Below are 19,347 nucleotides of genomic sequence, written 5' to 3'. Positions count from 1 at the left end.
AACATTCCTGGTCAGGCCTCGAATAATTCTTGAGATTTTCTTTCCTTGAGTCGAGATGAAGGGTCAAAGGTGACCCAAATTCCAGTCGACATATCACGATTAGGAAGGAATGACGGATTGAGAGGTCAGAACGAGTTCTAAGATTTCAACTCCGTTGGTTGAAACTGTTGATGCCAATGCGTTGGTGTTCTGATACCAGCTTTCACTCAGTTCTTGTTTCTCAGGAGTAAAAAATGGCCTACAGTATTTATGGTTTCCTTCCCCTTTCAGAACAACACCAACTCCACAAGTTTCATAAAAAACCGCGGGAGTCTGCTTTCACCAAATAACTGAGCAGCTTACAGCTTGTCCTTCTCGTCTGGAGAATATTTCAGCATTTGAGTGTATGACGCAGCAAAAATAATCGTCGCTCTACACGACCAACCCGGGGCTGTTCATGCATGTTTTACTCGACGTTCAACTTGAACAATGAAGTGTTCTGGAAAAGCTCGCGTCTCACTTGGCCGTACATCGTTTCACGTCGCTATTGTTTCGGCTAGAACAATACACTGTGATGCTGAGATGGTGTGAGGCTTGATATGTGCTTGCAGCATGTAGGTGAGATTCGTGGAGGGTGACAAGGTTTCGAGTGTCTCTGAAATCTCTCTTTTCCTGGCGCAGTGCGGGTTTCGACGCAGGCACCGAGACCTCGAGCGTTTCGCAGATCGAGTTCAACTTCCTCGAGGCGAGTGTCGATCGCCTTTGAAAGGGATATTAAGCCACCTCCAGGCTTCATCCTCTCCGTTAGAGTAAGCCGCCCGAGATTAAGTCTAATGCGTTTCTTACGGGTGGGGAATTGAAAAGGCCTCGTTCATTTTTCTTCGCACCTGTGCGGCACCCTCACTTCTTCACTGGGGGCAGCTTGGCTCTCCTCGTATAAGCTCTCCTCCAAACTCCACGATAGCGACCCATGAGGAACCCGTAAACTCCGAAACGAAGTGTTCGCCTCGCCGTTAGAACCACCGTGAATCACCATCCCGGTTTCTACCAACATTTTCTCCTTACTGGAAACAGTCAGCCGCACAAAGAACTTCAACCCCATTTCTCGGGAGTTAGGGAGCGATGAGTTTCAAGTTCAACGATCATTTGCTCGCTGTATTGTCGATGTGTAAAACTTGGGTTTGCATTTTTTGTTACGTGGACGCACTATCAAGATACGGATCTGACATTTCAGATTTGCTGCAAAATTTTTTACGTGAAAATAAAGTTTGAAAAAATTACTCTATTTAAAAAAAAAAAATTCATCAACCTTCCCCATCTGATGAAATCTTCCCTGAATGATTTGATTTACTATTTTAGCAGCAACCATTTTCTACGGCTTAAAAAAATTCAGTTTGAAAAACAATTGTAAGTATTTATCAATGATGAATATTCGATATTGCAATATACTCGATACTTTGTAATTTTTTTACCCATATTATACGGATCTTCTTTTCTCGTTTTGTCATCATAAACTCACTCCAATTTTACTTCTTCTCGTCATTTTAATTACTTTTCACAATCGCATATCTTGTGCTACAAGGAAAACTCCGTTTTTCATTGGGACTAAAAAATGTTGTTATTTTTGACTGAATTTTTTCAGATTTCAAAAAATGAGTGCTTCGCAAACAGCGATTTAAATCATATCTTTCATGAAAACGATGAATGTCCGGTGACTGTAGTGGTGGAAAAAAATTTCATTTTTGTGGCAACAGTTTTTGAAAAAATCTGCGTCCGATCGATTTCACTTATCAACGTGACCGTTCGAATAAAAAGAAAAATTCACGTGCAGACAGTTACGAAATTACATTTGAATTCACATTTACATTCAGATCTGTATTCAACTATTCACAAGTGGCAGCCGACGTCTTTCGAAAGGACGTTTTTATGATTCTGAAAACGGATTTTTCTTCTCTCTCTGTTTATCTGCGTCTCGTTTGTTTTTTCCTTCCTCGTTATTCATTTATTTTTTATCTGTTTCAGTCGGTCCTCGAACCGAAAAACTTTTTCTGATCTTTTTCTTTTTGGACCAGATCTTGGAATACATTATTTCACGCGATGAATTCAAATTTGCAACAGTTTCAGGGGTTGTTTTACGAACGGGGCTGGAGCGACTCTTTCTGCTTGTTCTTTCCTCGTTTCTCGTTTATTTCTCTCCTTTGCCTCGTTTCTTTCTTTCTTTTTTTTTTTTTTTTGTTCCCCTTTTTGTTTTCTAAAGGGCAATTCAAGTGTTTCGCTCGCGAAATAAATCTCGGATAATACCGCGGCAGGCAAGCTGCACTTTCGTAACAGCCCTTCGCATTTCTACACAATTCTCTACATGTATAGATATACATGTAAGAGCAACGATACATAGGCTTATATACGTACTCGGGCACCACATCCGCTACGATCGCAAAGCTCAGACCAAAAAGCTTTCTCATTTTTATTACCTCAAAGAAATGCGAATGAAAAGTTTCCCGTGACGAGGAAGTTATTACTCACTTGTTGAAAAAAAAGAAAATTTTTCCCTGCAGCGCTACTTAAACATTTACCGAACCCCAACAGCGGAGCTCTTTCTTCCTCATTTTTCTCGCAGTCGTGATGATTTTTTTTTTTTTTTCACACAATCAACTTTGAACGCTGAACTGTTGGGTGTTTTTTTTTTTTATTCTCACACCCACCTACCTTCCACCTTCTGGTCTCTTGCAGCAAGTGCAAACCCTACGAAGCTCTTCTTACGAACCAACTGTGACTTCTTCAAAGCCAGAGACGAGAAGTTTTGTCCAATTCCAATAGATTAAAACTCAATTTACTCGTTATTGAGTTTTCCACAAGACAGCTGCATTATTAGATCTACCCCTGAGATACTGAATTAATCGAAACAAAATGCACGCTAAATCATTCGAGTTTATAATTAATAAAGTCAAATACATATCTGTATAAGAAAGATATGTGAAAATTATTCAACATCTGGTTAGGCAATGTGTAGAAAAATGACGTTCATATATCCAAGGAGCCGTTATCCGTCAAGATTGGTTGACAATTTACTTTCATCGTATAAATCTGCGGTTTTTGAGTTTCTTTTAACACTGAAGGTTGACTAAGATTGAACAGTCTGAATGAAAAGTTAAAAGAAGAGAAAAAATCGTTTAAAATATCTTCATCGATACTATTTACGTCAATGACGATGAAAACGAATGAAACAACATCTTTATCTGCGTAAATACAAATGAGTATCAATGATTCGAAAAAAATGTTTTATAATTAGAAAGTTAAATTATTATCTTCTGGGCTCGTTTTGCTTTCTTGTATTTTTATGTACTCTGAAAATAAGTAATTTTAAATAACGATTTATTGCCGACTCAAACATAGTGTGACCTTTTTTCACCTGAAAAGCGGGAAGAAAGTGACATATTTTTCCCTTTCAACTTTTGCGGGAAGAATGAGATTTGCGGCAAATACGATAGAAGGTGTTAGACATTGATGTGTGACATCTTAGCTCTCGGCATGTGGCATTTGCTGGGACTAATTTCGCGAGGGCGACGAAAATGTGTAACAGGAAGTAGGGAGAAGCGCGCGCTATTCAATTTACTATAATATGATTCTTCGGTACGGCCTACAGTTGGTGCTTGTGCTGCAGCGTGACAGCGAAATTTTTAGAAAATTTGAAAAAAGAACGAGAGAGAGAGAGGGAGAGACAGAAAGAGACAATTATTTTGATTGCATTTCCAAGTTTTTTCTTAAATTTGATTTAATTTAAAAAAAAAAGTATATTTATTTTCAAGTCAATAATGTGGCCAGAGTTGAGCGGGAAATAAAATCCTACATATGTTATAACACAGAAATAAAAGTCGACTATTCCGTTGTTACATAATCTACTATTAATGTGTTCTCCGGAGATTTCTATGGTTAAAAAAATAAGCCCACAAACATCAAAATCGTATGAAAAATATCAGGGTTTCATTTTGAACGCCGTAACGATTAAGCTTTAATTTTTTGAATCTTCGCATCGTAGCATGTATTATCCGAATTTGCTTCGATTGATTCCATCCAAACAATACAGACGTTGTTTCATCGACGTTCACTAACATTGGCGTAAATAACGTTGCTGGAGTTATTTGAAAAGGTGTTCTCTCAATTTCTTAATTTCCATTCATTCCTCCTCACCATACTTCGATTACGAAAAGCTTAATACGTACAGAATTAAAACCCGATCGGTTTTACAAATCTACTTTTACTCAAGTACTTCTCAATTAAGGCGGATCAGTGAAAAGAATTTGAACTTCACAATATCATGCCGTGAAAAATTCCTCACAATTTACCAAAGCTAAAGAAATTACTGGATCGAACGAGAGGGAAATTACAGGGGAATTAGCCCGATCTCCGTCGAAGACGTACGGCTTGAACGATTGGCCGACGACTAGGACGATGGTCGAGGTAGTTGGAGTCGTTTTGAAAGACCCTGCTCGGGTTCAAGGCTCGGGTCTTTTTACGGCGCGTAATATGATTACGTTCGGCATCTGGTTCACCTTATAACGATATCTGCACCTAGTGAACCCCGCGACCCGACGCGAGGGCGTCCGAATAACGAGGTTCAACCCTGCGAAAGGCCGTCTTGTCGGCCCGGGCAGATACTAAAACTCGCACCCCATTCGACCCTCGAAGGTGAATTTTTACGCTCGTTCCTGATTAACGGACCGGATTACGACCCCGATAATAGTTAGCGGTGGAGATTCGCCGCCTCTCGTAGCGACAGGTGCAACCGATCAAGTACTTCGTAAACTTGACGCGTATCCGTGTCTCTGTCAAGTTTCGCAGTTTTCTCGCGACCTCGGAGAACGTTTCTCACAAGATTCGATCATTGAGACTGTATTTTGTAGCCCGAAAAGCTATTTTAGAAGGTTAGTTAACCGGAAATCGATGCTTTCGGTTAACTTGATAACGAGACAGTCGTACATTGCGGATAATGATCGAATTATTATATTGGGAAGCTAAAGAATCGCTTGGAATTAGATGCTTCATTTGTAATCCGTTCTAAATTGATGAGAATTTGGCAGACAATTTTTATAGATACTTTATTTTCACTCAGCTACGACGCGACGGGCCATTTTATTTAGAAGATTTCTTTCCTATAACAAAGTTCTTCTTTAAAATTTGACTATTTATATTTTTTTATTTTTGAAGAGGTCTTCGTGTGAGGATTATAATACATAATATTACAATACCTGTATAAAGTTATTGCAAAGTAAAATAATGTTGATTCACACGAATTACGCTTTGAAAGTTGTGACCGGAGTTATTTACATTGAATTGAATCAGAACAATATCGCATGAACAAAGTAAATACACAATTTGAAACCCTCGAATTTTGAAGAATAGAGCCGAAGTATTGATCATTTTAGGACAACAAAATTATTGCATAATTTTGATTAAGCTCAAAGCTCTCTGGTTGTTTGATTTTGTTGAAATACTGTTAACTTTGTCAGTTAATGAAATCTTCACAAATCGACGGAGCTAATTCACTCCTTTCATCTTCGGTTACCTGATGACAGAAACGTTGTAAGTATAAGAATAATTACAAGTTGTAATTGATGAAAATTCATTCCATTAGATTCAGCGAGAATCCACTTACAAACATTCCAGCTATCATCCATAAAAATTTGACCGACAGCAAGATTTTGGAACTAACAAAACGAAACAATACTAGATAAATTTTCTAGAGTTATATCACGAACGTTAAAATGTATTTTTACTTTAATCTGCCGTCTTCAAACTTTTTCCCAAATTATAACTGAGAAATTAGTGTGTTAAAATTAAACTCATTTTGAATAACAATTTTCATTTCCCAAATCTTGAATTCCAGCTTTTTTCAGAGAAATTTCCTCTTCGTAATATCATCAGTCAGATACAATAATCAAAACCTTAGCCCAAATCAGCTCATACATCACTGTGCTTGAACTATTATCTGTTCAGATATCATGTTTTTTCTTTTCAATCCACGAAGCTTCATTTTAGCGTTTCTCGTACAATCTCGACGCGGGTATAATCCGATCGTGAAATTAGTTCTGTAAAGAGAAAAAACGATGTCTTGACAGTATTTTCTTCTTTGCGGATCTTTTTTCACCTTGCGTATTTTTCAGAGCCACAAGTGAAACGGATATTGAATTATTAAGCTCATATCCGGACTGAAACTTACAAACTTATCAATCCATTTCAGTCCAGTCAAAATACGAGTAGTTCTGAATTAAAAATATTTGGGACACGGCTTCATTTTTGCGTAGAAATATTTTCCCTCAAGAAACGGAATCGCATTGATAAACTACGGAAAAAGAAATCGTTTCACCAAAATTTCACACATGTCGTCGATAAGTAGAATTCCTTTTTTCTCAATTTGTTAATCTGACTCCATTTCCGACGTACGAGGACATAATTCGGTGCGGAATTTTCCGCTCTACAGGACGGTCAAGTCATTTTTAAAGTAAAATTTTGCTGTTTTCTCGACACGCCGGCTATGCAGCTCAAAAATGACTTACAAAGATGCAGCCAAATGCCGAATATTTTCGATTCAGAACTGTTGGACCGGACTAGTTTGAGGGTAAATTTTGTCCGCAGACCACGTCGACGTCTGAGCGTGGTCGATATCGGGACCGGTTCGCTAATCCTGATTCCGGGGCTCGTGAAATCCGCGGATCAATATTACCCCTCAATAAACTTAGCAGGGTTTTAATCCAGCTTTGAAGCTGTCAAGTTTGGCTCTCGATCTCGGGCGCTCGCGCTTTTCGCCCCCGAGCTTTACAAGGCGCGACAGAGACGAGCTTCCGCTTTATCTTCTTGTCCTCTTCCAGCCTCGGGGAGATAATATTAATATCCTTCCGGGGACCGGTGTTTGTCATCTCCTCGATTCCAGCTCGCCGTTTAATGCCACCCATCGGCCGTTATATCCACCGGGAACAAACACCGATCAGGACTGAATGGACGACTGCCGATGGGTTTCGCGATAGATTGATTGATCGATTGAACGATTGACTTATAACAGCAATTTGTACTTATAGCTCATATCAATCTCGCCACCGGTATCGGTCTATATTTTCGCACATTATTATCGGCATAAACTTTATACAGCAGATTTGTTACCACGGAAACAACGTCATTTTTGGATAACGCACATCGAGGGTTTTTGTCTTTTCTTTCCTATTCTATCTTGGAAATGTTACCGATTGGGCAGAAATTTAGATGAAGAATTGAACCAAACAACGGCAGCTTTCAGCGTTATTAAAAATTTCGTTATTGTCAGAATTTTTGACAGATCTTCGTCGGAATTCATGGTCTTCGTTTCACGAAGTCATCATTTCACCCCAAAATCTAAATTCATAGTAATTTGGCTGTCCCGAATATCCGATTTCCATTTAATCCCGCGTGAGCAACTGCATTTCTAGCTTTCTGCATTTCGGATTATAATATTCGTGGTTTCTTGTGCTGGAAATTACTAGAATTCCAGTTTATCGCGTCGTAAATCATCAGATAAGAAGTTTCTTGCGGTGGAATTATACGACTAGGATTCTACAGTTTCACCAACCACGTAATTAGGGCCCGTAATTTCCCGTCACGAAATTGTATCAAATTAGCTTATAGATTACGTCCGATGGAAAATTCCAACGAAACGCACTCTATTTCCTAACTAACGTGGCGGTGATCAATACCAGAATGAGAACTTCGATAAATCACCCCAGTTTCTAGTTTCTTTCACATATGCAGTTTCACGCTCGACGAATTATCGAGCTTTTAGTTCATACCGTGAATCACCGGATTGGTAGTTGGTAGCAATGGAAGTCGGTGCATCGAGACTTTCAAAACTCTTTTCGCTTATATTTCCGAAGATAAATCAATACGAATCAAGAATTACGATGTCGAATAAAAATGGCGATCCATCGTTAATCCACCGTGATTTTCTTTTTTGAAAGCGAAGTGATTATTTAGAAAAAAATGCACTACCGCGTAGAAGAAAAGTAGCGGTATTCTTTTCGAACAGCTGATTCAGCTTTTAATGAAAATTACAAACTGATTACCCGCTCCAGTGGTTGAATAAATCTTTGAATTAAAGCCGAGCATCGGTCACACAAGGTCTCGTGGAATTCTGAGCCGTTCTTAATCACGTCGCAGAAAAGTAAAAAATGCGTCGCTCGTCCGTTCTGCCTCTTTGCTATTAGTAGCGTTTCAAACTCGGCGATTTCCATTAATTTTCTCCTCTTCTTTCCCCCTCTTTCTCTTCGCCGAGCGAGACGTCCCCGTTGCCCTTGTCAAGGGTTAAATTAACATAGGGATAGACGTTTCAGTTAACCCTGGACTACCTTACGCGCCCTTCGTCGTGACCTTTCCAAGGGAGGACGTAGTTGGCTCTAAGAGGATAGACATTGTCAACCCCGACTTGTCATCCCCTAACGCGTGTCTGTATCGCCCCATCATTTTGAGTGTTACGTTACCGGGATTTTCGAGTATCAGTCTCCCCGGTTGACTCTCGACGATCTATCTCATGCGAAGAAGGATCAGATGTTTCTCTGCGTTTTCGCCAGGTCCTAAGAATCGTTAGCATACGCAAAATATGCTCGCCTCAGCCATTCAAGTATACATGAGGCGTTCCATCCCGAACCGACTTTGTTTATATTTAAGTATGGCGTAGAGCGTACAAAAAAATCATCTCTCTCTGAGTTTTAGATTTCTTGAACCGCGCGTTTGATTTTCACTGCTCCCAAAAACACGAAAACGCAATTTTCGAATTAATAGCCCTAATCGGTTGGCTTTAAATTCTATTCATAAATTTTTTTGTTAAAAAATGAAAATTTTCGGACCAAGTGGGCAAGCTTTTGGTTCAGAAGCTGTGAATGAAACAGGTAATTAAACAGTGAGAAGAATCGGATTAAATATAAATTTAAGATATACTGTATTTTATACGGTTTTTTGCCACTTTGCAATTTGTTCCACTTGTAGCTTCTGAACCAAAAGCGCAAAAGGGAGAAAATTCTAAATAAATATGTATTTTTATTCCCTAAATTTATATGAAATTCAATTATTCTCACTTTTCAATGACTTGTTTCGCCTGTATCTTCTAAGCCTAAAGCTTGCTCAGTTTCGTCTCGGTCTTAACATTTTCGTTTTTCAACACAGAATTCGAAGGGAAAATTTGATACTTGCTTTGAAGTCATTTCCAACCAAACACTAGCTATAATTTCGTCAGCGAAATCAATCCAAAGAATTGATCAATGATTAATAACCTATTTGTGATAATCGCAAAAATATTCTCGTCAGCAGTAAATCGTCCGCATCAAGTAACATTTCTAAAGATTTATGGGCAACTTGATTCGAAGTTGCGAAACATTTTTGCAGTGTATTCGTATAGAGTAAGAGATTTTTCCACTGCTTTAACACAAGTAGTTTTGAATACACTTTTAGTGCAATGTTAACAGTAAGTTTTTAGTATTCTTTACTAACCAAAGGCTATTTTTTCAAATTCTAGTAAAATTTCAAATAAAGAGGCTAATCGTCAGTGAAAATTGTTACTGGAATCGTGGTTATTGACGACAAAACAAGAAGAATTTAATGAAAATCCGAGTCTGATACTTCAGAAACAAATGAATGCAGGACGCTTTTAATTGCTCAAATTCGCGTTTTTTGGTCTCAAGACTCTGAATTCGGTGGGACTAATAACTGTAGGTAAAAAATATTAGAAATCAAAGCAAGTTCATCAACGCTGCGAAGAATAATTTCTTGTTATAGATTATACAGCGAAAAAAAGTCCGAGCCGAAAGTTTCGAGTGGCGAGAAAGGTTCCAACTATCGGAATTTCAGCTTATCGTTAGACATTGGTTTCATTTGATCGATCGAGTTTTCCTAACGTTCCAGTGTGTTAATTGAAACGTATTTCTTGAATTACAGATGTTGCGTGGGAATTAAGAACTGATTAAAACTCTACACGAAGGAATCCAGTGCGAAGGTATAACGATATTCCATTTTTTAGCGTTTTTAGATGGTGAATATCTTCGCAGGCGCGCAGAGAGGCGTCGATTTACATGTGATTACCGAAAAACTTGAAGCCTACGTTTTCTTATAGGGCGTAGGTTATATAAATAATGCATTCTCCATGAGCGCGAAGGTCTTTTCCTTTTACGACGTTGTAATCGCTATCCAAGTCCGCTTGTAGGAAGGTATAATATAATACATGACTGTTTAAATATCCATGAAATCTGTAAAGTTTTATAAAATCTTCTTCTAAACTGGATTGTTTTCGTCTTTTTGATCCTCAGGTCCTTTCATGGCTGTATCATATTATATCTCGAATCTCCCAAGGCGACCAAAAAAATCACTGAAATCTGACGAAATCGGCGAAAACGTTGAAACTCAAACATTTCTATTATCGTCTAGCAATTAACCTCTCAATGCTTTTATCGGATCTTTCGCGACTTATATCATAAATATGTAACATGTATCTCGGAAACGAGCGAACGAATTTTGCCTACATGTCAAAAATTACTGACAATGAGCCTTGTACGGTCCTCTTAAAATTGAACCTGAGCGGGCACGAAGATTTTCCAACGAGTTGGCACAACTTTTTGCAAATTTGATTGATTTGGTTTAAAAAAAAATTTGCAGACCCACCCTTCTACCCTTGCAATCACAGCGTGATTCACTCGGTCGACGATACCTTTCCGAATACCAACCACCCTCTGGCTTCTTTTTCTCCAAGGAGGATATAACGGCTTCCTTTACTACTTGTAACAACGTGAAATCAATGAACTTGAGTTCAAATTCTAAATGGTTTGAATTCAGATTGATCATTTTATCACCGATCGTAATAACAATTAAGCGGATCGAAATTGGGACGTTTTCAAATTTGAAGAAGGATAAAAATCGTATTACCGAAGAATCGAAATCGCGAATAGTTGAAGTTCCGCAAGGGTCAGTATCAACTTAGTTCAACCGGTGCGAATTTTCCAAGGATTGAAATTTCTAACGATCCTTATTGATTGTGGAATACTCACATTAAATGGACCAATGTACGTAGGTACAATAAAAATTTCGAACCGGTTACAATTTTAAGTTGTTATAGTGTACACTAAATTACAAAGATCTTTTAATTCTTAGGTCTACAGGCTTTATCGTTTAGAATAGAAACACGTTGATCAATTTGATCATATTCTCAAATTGAACCTTTGCCATTTTTGATGTAACAACGTCCGATCTTTATAAATATAAAATCTACTATGAGGCAGATTCTTACCGACACTTCGACATTTCCACGCCTGTAAATGCAACACCGATCATAAATATTTTCCGTATCTCTGGACTATTTGTACCGATTGATTGTCGTCCAATTTTCTATCAACTCGAATTTTAGGATATATACTCAAAATGCCTCTGAGAATAAATTTCACGTTCGAAAACATCGGACTTTTTTTCACCATAAAAACACATTAAACTTCATTTTTTCTACCGACGGAAGTTCTCAGAATTCGGAGGCAAAGTTTCGAAATCGATCAACGTGTTTCTGACAAACAATTTAGCCCAAAGGCCGAAAAATTGGAGGACTTTTATATCCGAGTACACACCGTAATGTATTCAAATTACAGGTATTCGAAATTTGGAATTTTCATTACCCAATTGAAACAAGTCGAAATTTTTTATCGCTCAAAAGTTTGAACGATCCGATCATCTGACCCAGGAGTTGCGGGAGCAACGAGATTCGAGACGAACATGATTAGGATGAAGCCGAATTTTGACCTCCGGGAATTCGCATCCGAAACAAAATCAATTTGTCGTCTCTTGCCGAACGGAGCTTACGGGGCGATGTAAAGGTGGCCCGTAGTTAACACGTACATCGGCGTGTATATCCCAACGTACATACTACGTTGTAGCTGTCACGCTGGCTGCTAACCCACGCACAGTACTTCTTCACGGGTCTGACACGTCCGCGCGTGGAGAGCGAGCAGAGGGGTAACAGCTCGGAGCCGACGGGAGCCAGAAATTTAAGCTGGCTGCTTGCGGCGATAAATTTACGGTTCCCCTGGGGCGAACTCGGCCAGCCGGGCAACCGGGAAGAGGAAACACGAACGGCTCGAGCCCTGAATATTGCTTCGTTTTCCAACGTTCTGTAGAAATCCGGCTGTTTTGACTTTGTTTATCGGAACCCCGGGCTCCCGTCCGCACTCTACGCCACTGGGCCCCTGGGCCCATGCAGCCTGGATGACTGGATGACACCCTGCGGGAATCGTTTACACGTACACTTGGGGACGATGAACCTGAGACGGCTAATTTTTTACACTAGACAGTTACGTTGGCAACACGGAGAAACCTGCAGCGCCGTAGTCGGCCGAGCGCGAAACAAACTCAATCTCAATAAACTTAACATAACCCATGACCGTCGAATCTAACCTTAGAATACCGCGGGAACGATGACTTGTTGGATTAACACGTATTCTAAGGACGATTTTTTCGTATGCTCCCCAATAGAGATCAGACTCCTGTACTCTAGTCTCCGTGACACGTACCGTGACAGTCTCAGGAAATTGAAAATTCGAACGCGCCTGCGTCGAATCCTGCGATCTCATTGGCAGTTTCTACCGATCCGCCCCAAGCTTTTCATCTGCTTGTCAGGTTGACCAAGTTTATAGTTACTACCGAGCACTGGCTGTTAAAATTATCAAAATTAACAGGAGTTCTGAGGTTATGTTGCGTTAAGAATTTGAAACAACCAATATGTGACACGTCAGCATTCGGGTCAACATAACCTTGAAAAGCTTGCGTGGATTGACATTTTTTGTCCGATCAAACCAGACGCAGTTGGCCAGTCTGTCTAAACAGGTGAAAAACTTGGCGTAGGCGCGCTTCAGTGTTTAGTTTTCTGAGCCGACACTCGAGAGCTGAAATACCCTTGATGAAATCAATCTGCTCATTAATCAACCATGTAGATGAAATTTCACCTCCCCTCTGCATTGTACAACGAAAGTTCGTTTCAGGCGATATTCATCTTGCCTTGTAGAGTTAATCTTGTTTACGTCGGTCTAATTGTATTACGCGTATTAGCGTAAGGCCTTGTACTTCCAATTTTGTTTGACAAAATTTTGAAGAGTTAATACTGTTTCATTTATTCTATTATACATACAAATATGTTGAGTAATTATGAAATTGATTTATTCGCATGCTATTACGAAAAAGTATTAAAACTAGAAACAAGAGTGTTGGTTTTTACTATTAATTCTAAATCGGTTTACAATCATTTAAAAAATCTAATACGTTCTTTCAATTTCACTGTGCGATTATTCATTTCACTGAAAAGCCCAATCTCGCAATTCGCACTAATACACTTCTTTTTATTACGTTGATTCCATTATAAATATTCAATTTATTAAGTTTGCACTGATATTAATTTTCGTGAACAAACGATAGTATTGAATTGACTACAAAAACATACCACCGTAGAGTGAAATCGAACGAATCTCGCAGATTTCTCACCATTTTCAAGCGATTTGAAGTGTAAAATTGTTATTAAAACCTCTTACGGTTCATAATTATTTTAATACTTTTCGTGAAGAAAGTAACAAGAAATATTGATGTTCAACTCACGAACCTCTACAATAGTAACCCTAAAGGTTTTTACAGTTACTCAATTTCGAACTGGCATCAAATAGGAAATCAGTGCAAAGTCCCATATAATCTATTGAAAATCACAGAGCTTTCAACTATGGTTTAACAGACGTTCGCGAAATATGCATTTTGATTCGATCGCAATTTCGACACATTGTGTTCTCGGCTATCTCAATCTCGATTTCACAGAAAAATTGTTCTTGCGTTGAAGAATAGCATAAAAACGTGTCTTGAAACGGGTAGAAAATTAGCATAGCCTGCATAAAGCATTGCAGTGAAACCATGCAAGGGATGAGAAAGATCATATCATTATTCAATCTTTTCTTTGTTACATCTTCGGTGGTATGTTTTTATTCTTTTCATTTTGTGTGTATATTATTTTTGCGGTCTTTCCTCCCTTTTGTTCTTTACCGCAAACCATTTCCTTTGCCGAGGATGGGTAGCATAAAGAACCTGAGAGAATCCTCGGGATCAATTTTAGTACCTCCGAGGCTACCGGCTCGTCTCTCGCGAGTATGAAAATGTTTATAGAGAGTAAAATTTTTGTTCCAAGGTGCGGGACTGTCCCTGCTATGCATGGATATACATGCAAAGTTTCCCTTCACTTGACCCCCATACCTTCCTTACTGCTCATGAAGCCAGTCGTGAACCTTCTCACTTTATTCGGGATACACTGGGCGGTATAAAGTATAAATAAAAACTGGTGCAACACGATACAGAAAATAAAGAAATAGTATATTGTATAACGAAGAGGTAAACTCGGTCTTTTCGGGCCGAGCGTAAATTTGCAATATGCGTCGTAGGTGAGCCGAAGACGAATATTGCAAACACGCGAGACGAAAAAGCCGTTGCCTTCTTGTTGCAAACGATTCTTTATATGACAAGAGTATGTTTCGTGCTTTTTCACGAAGCACAAAATTGAAGTTACGGTCGCGTCATGTCAGATTTGTGCGCATGCGCGCGGTACAGAAAATACCATTTTCAAATCCTTGGAGTGAAAAGAGTCTTTTTTATACTCCGCGCATGCGCATTGGCAGACTCATACTTCATCGTCAGAGAAACGGGTTTTTTTGCAAACGGAAAACACGCTTGAAAGAACGCGTAAAACTTCTCGCGTTACGTAAAAAAAAATTGTAACGCAAGTGTCTGTAAATTGGAATTTTATATTCAATAGTAAAATAACAACGCAACTCTTCATCCAAAAAAAAAAAAAAAAACTGGTTATTACAAGGTTAATTAATAATAATTCAAGTTATTTTCTTCTATATCTTAGTTCAATTTTGAAGAACTTTAAATGTTTTTTGTTTTTTTTTTTTTTTTTTTCAAGAATTCTCTACAAATTTTCCGATTCCAAATTATTTCTTCCGCTTCTCTGAATTAATCAAAAAAACGGAGAATGCAATATAATTATTGACTATAATTAATGGAATCGTGCTTTATTATTAACGTGTTGGGAGGTTTGTAGGTATACTAAAACTTTGTTGCGGAAAGTTATGCACAGAGTTCATTCTCAAACAAAGTGAGCCGCAATTCATGAAAATTGTAATAAATGCGATTTCAGAACAAAAAAGAAAGTAGGGTAATATAATATAATTTTTCTCAAGTTTTCAAACAACTTAACCGTCTTTATTTGATTTTTAATGAGAGAGTTTTATTCCGACCAAAATTCGACTCTTGTTGGTCGATCTCAATTTCGTTACAACTCTTTGTTAGAATATTTTATTTTTATTTTCATAGAACATGATAACGAATCCTCAAATGCGGTCGTCGAATCGATCCAACGGAAGAAGCTTTTCAGGGCAGGTGGATGAGTTAACAGGCGAACATCTAGATTCGAATTTGAATAGGAATGAATTCACTGGCATTCCGGGTCGATCCTCTTCAAGCCGGCCAATCCGATCGGTTAATTAATTAACGAGCTACACCCTTTAATCTAATTAGATTCATTTACGAATTAAACTGAATTCCATTATACGCTCCTTCTGCGAGCTAAGGCGATCAGCTTCGTGAAGCTCGCCTAATTCCACTCCCTCCGAAATTCAACCTAAAATATTCCCCTCGCAAGTACCTCGGACGGAAATCAATAAGCTTTTGGTGGCCGCTGGGGAATTAGTTCGTAATCCTGAATAATAGTAAGAAATAGACCCTGTCACTGCTCCCAGAATATCATCGACTTTTCTCATTCGGTTATAGAACCTTCGTACCGGGAAACATTTCACTCGTGACAGGCACAATAAACTTCCAATGAAATGGGTATTGTTACAATAACGTCGATATTGTTGAAATTAGACGGCAATGTCTTACAACACCGAGGAAAGAGAATTGTTACAGTGAACAGGATTCATTTACTGTTAACAAATCGTATACTTGAATGTGACGAAATAAATATTCAGTTATAGATAATAAATCGCGGATTTGTTAATACTTTTTTGAGTGACGTGAAGATTTGTTAATAGTTAATAAGTCATCTGTTTCTCTGGAAACAGTATCCTGTTATATAAAACAATCGAACACAATGTTCAACTACTTAAATATCGGTAACGAATGAAGATTTGTTAACAGTTAATCAATCGTCTATTTTATCGAAAGTCGTATTTAGTGACGTCAAAGTACATACTCGTTGCCTCGTTACCGTACTACGGATATAGCCGCTGTCACTTTTTCCAAACCGAGTCACTCTGGAACGGTCGAAAAGCTCACGTCGTTCTTGGGGCACGAAGATCACGTAGCGTGCGTTTGAATGGAATCGGTGATACGAACGTCCGAATCTCCCCGTGCGAGTAGGAAATAAATCTTACATCGCACGCACCTAACTTCAAACGTAACTTCGCGTATCCAGATCAGGAGATTATGAACAAAAACACACCGCACTGACAATTAAACGCTGGAAGAAGCTCGGATAAGTCCGAAGATTGTAATATCAGTTCCGTAACGTTATTGTCGCACTGTCGGATTGGTTTTTATTATAAATCAACCGCTCGGCCTACGAACTGCGTGCAAAATGTAAAGAACGTGCTAGGAACGTGCGATTGGTGAGCTTACGAGCTTCGAATCCTCAGACAAGATTTGCTAACTGTTGATAAATCTTCATGCGGGATAACACGGTGTGAAATTTCTTACAATTAATGCTAATTTTGTGGTAAGAGAAAAAAAAAAATTTGAATCAACTCTCGCTTTATCTGCCACAATTTTAGAATGTATTTCCAATAACAGAGGTATTTTAGTGAGAAATTAATATTGTATTTGCTTCAAATACTATAAAATTTAGATTGTAGTTATAACAGCACACATATTTGTTACACGTTAGTAAGTTTTTAAACGGCTAAAAAATGGTTCCTCAAGATAGTCAACGAAATATATTAATATATTATAACAAGACTCTCTTCTCAGTGAAGTAGCTGTTATAGCGCGATTATATGTACAGACATTGGTAGCTAATTTTCTGGCTAACGCAACAATTAATCCGTTTGTTTAGTTTCTTTAATTTGTTTAGGTTTAACGGAGCTTTAGCATCAAGTTATCGTTGCACCAGCATCAACTTATCGCGATATTTACAACGAAATCCAGTTGACAGTGAGCATCGTAAAAAGAATAGCAACAGATTCTAGATTTTCTGATTTCAGTAACAAAACTCGTTTCTATTTTCGAGGTTTGTAAAAAAACGAAAAATGTAGATTAACCGATGTAGCTTATTATGCGCATGAAAAATTCCACGCAAATATATGTACAATAAGTGGAAGAAAACTTTGCACGAGTTACGAACATTAAAATTTATGTGTTAAAAACTTTTCAGCAAGAATAAAGAAAACATTCAAAGCTACAACTTTGTTTTAATTTTGAAAAGCACGAGTTACTCAAACGAAAAATTAAAAATTGACTCAAGGTGGAATAAATTTGAAAACATTTTTTTCACCCCAGCCAGAATAAAAGCAAGTAATATTTACTCACATTAGTATTCCATTTCCTCGAGTGAAACTTTACCGGTATTTTTTAGTTTTTCACTTCGTACAGAAACATAGATGTGTACGAAAGACAAAAACCCGTCTGAACTTTTCAGGTTCGGTTGCACAGAGCTTTATCTTATACGTATATGTATAGCAGGTACAGCGAAAACTGAATTTTTCAGGTTACAAAAGTGACCGCAGGGAAACGGCTCAACACTGTAGCTACAACCACGGTCATATGCATGCCGAGGTGGCGATGAGGCGCAGCTGCTGGCTACAAAGGTGTTAAAAATATAGGCGAAAAAAGATAAAGGGAAGAGGAGGAAGCCGAAAATGAATTCAGAAAGGAAAACAGGGAATGTCGACATTTCGGGGAAAGCTTTTCTATCCTAGAACATAAAAGTTGATGAAAAAACGTAAACGAGAGGGGAAAAAATGAAACACCTCTTGCGTATGCATTGATTTTCACAGATCTGTACAAACTGTGTAGTGGGTGGAAATGTGTTCGGGGAATTTCGGCTCGACTCCATATCGGTTACAATTTTATTCGATTGGCAGAACTTTTCTACTGCACGTATAGTTCTTGCTAGATATTTCTTACTTCCTCGATATATTTCTCAGATATTTACGTTTCGTGCGTTAATTTATTTCGACGTTCGATTTTTCGATTTTCAATTATATGTGAATGTCCAAAATGCGAGGCGAATCGCAGATTGCGTCACCTCAATTCCGAAACATGGATAAGAGAGGAGGAAAAAATAAAAGCTTCCCTGGATGGCCGGTTGAGTTGAGAGAGAATGTTGGGTAAATAAACGTACGACAAAAGCTCATGCATGCCTGATTTTTCCAGCGTCACATGATGCCAATGGTATTCATAGTCGTTTCTTTATCTCAATCCCAACCTCCGTGAAAACATTCCAACAATTATATGTAGATACGCCCAAAAACTATTCAGCATGGTTATGTTAAAATAAAATTTTCAATACATTTGTAGGCTTTAGGTTTATCCACTAAATTTTTATCTATCTTTTTACAGTAAAAATTTCGAGTCCACTATATTTTCACAGTATAATACAGTGTATACGAAGACTTTTTAGTTTCTACGCTCGTAGTTCTTATCGATTACGCAAAACGCGTTAAACAATTTCACCTTTTTGAATCTAAAACTTCCTGTCATCGATAAAAAAATCCGTGCCAATGTCTTTTTCGTGTCAAAAGTCTGATCTTTCCGTGATTTGAAACCCGTTTTGAGGTAGATCGTAAAAAATTGCATAAAAAAACAAGAAAAAAAAAAAAAAAACTTTGGGAAATAAACATTTTGGTATACTATTCACACTTGTCATGGAATATTGGAGAGTCTTGTATAATATACGTAAAGATGTACGTTTGCCGTGTTTCATTTTTCTCTCGACGTCTCGTAATTTTCTGTGACTCACAGACGCACTGTTCGTACTCGATGAGGAAAAAAAGTGGGGGAGGGGGGGGGGGGGGGGGGTGAAAGGAGGAAAATTTCATGCACGTATTTGCAGACGTGATGTACCTACCCGAGAGTCGAGACGCTGCTGCAGGCAGTCTGAGTTTTTTTACTGGCTTATTATGCAGTATATATCGGAACGGTTTCATGCAGACTGAAAAATTGCCGAGGACCGATTCCACGGAATTCTCTCGCTATTTTTGTAGAAAAAAAAAAAATTTCATCACTGTACACAGCATTCTCACAATATTTTCCATTACAGAAAGAAATGAAATGGAAATGTGTACGTTACGT

At 38.3% G+C, this 19,347-nt stretch overlaps 1 protein-coding gene across 6 annotated transcripts in view; it reads left to right on the top strand.

The window, feature by feature from the left end:
* The window catches only part of LOC107226964 (cysteine-rich venom protein DIS1), an 85,647-nt gene that overhangs the window by 43,367 nt on the left and 22,933 nt on the right, over positions 1-19,347 (top strand). For 3 of the 6 annotated variants that reach the window (XM_046732976.1, XM_046732979.1, XM_046732975.1), the window contains exon 2: positions 9,931-9,988. The exons of the other annotated variants lie outside the window; for them this stretch is intronic. The gene's annotated coding sequence lies outside the window, so the exon portion shown is untranslated. The remainder of the gene's footprint in view (positions 1-9,930; positions 9,989-19,347) is intronic. 6 annotated transcript variants of the gene reach the window in all.

Source organism: Neodiprion lecontei, chromosome 2, assembly GCF_021901455.1.
Source record: "Neodiprion lecontei isolate iyNeoLeco1 chromosome 2, iyNeoLeco1.1, whole genome shotgun sequence".
Taxonomy (NCBI): Eukaryota; Metazoa; Arthropoda; class Insecta; order Hymenoptera; family Diprionidae; genus Neodiprion; species Neodiprion lecontei.
This window is presented reverse-complemented; position numbering and strand designations above follow the sequence as displayed.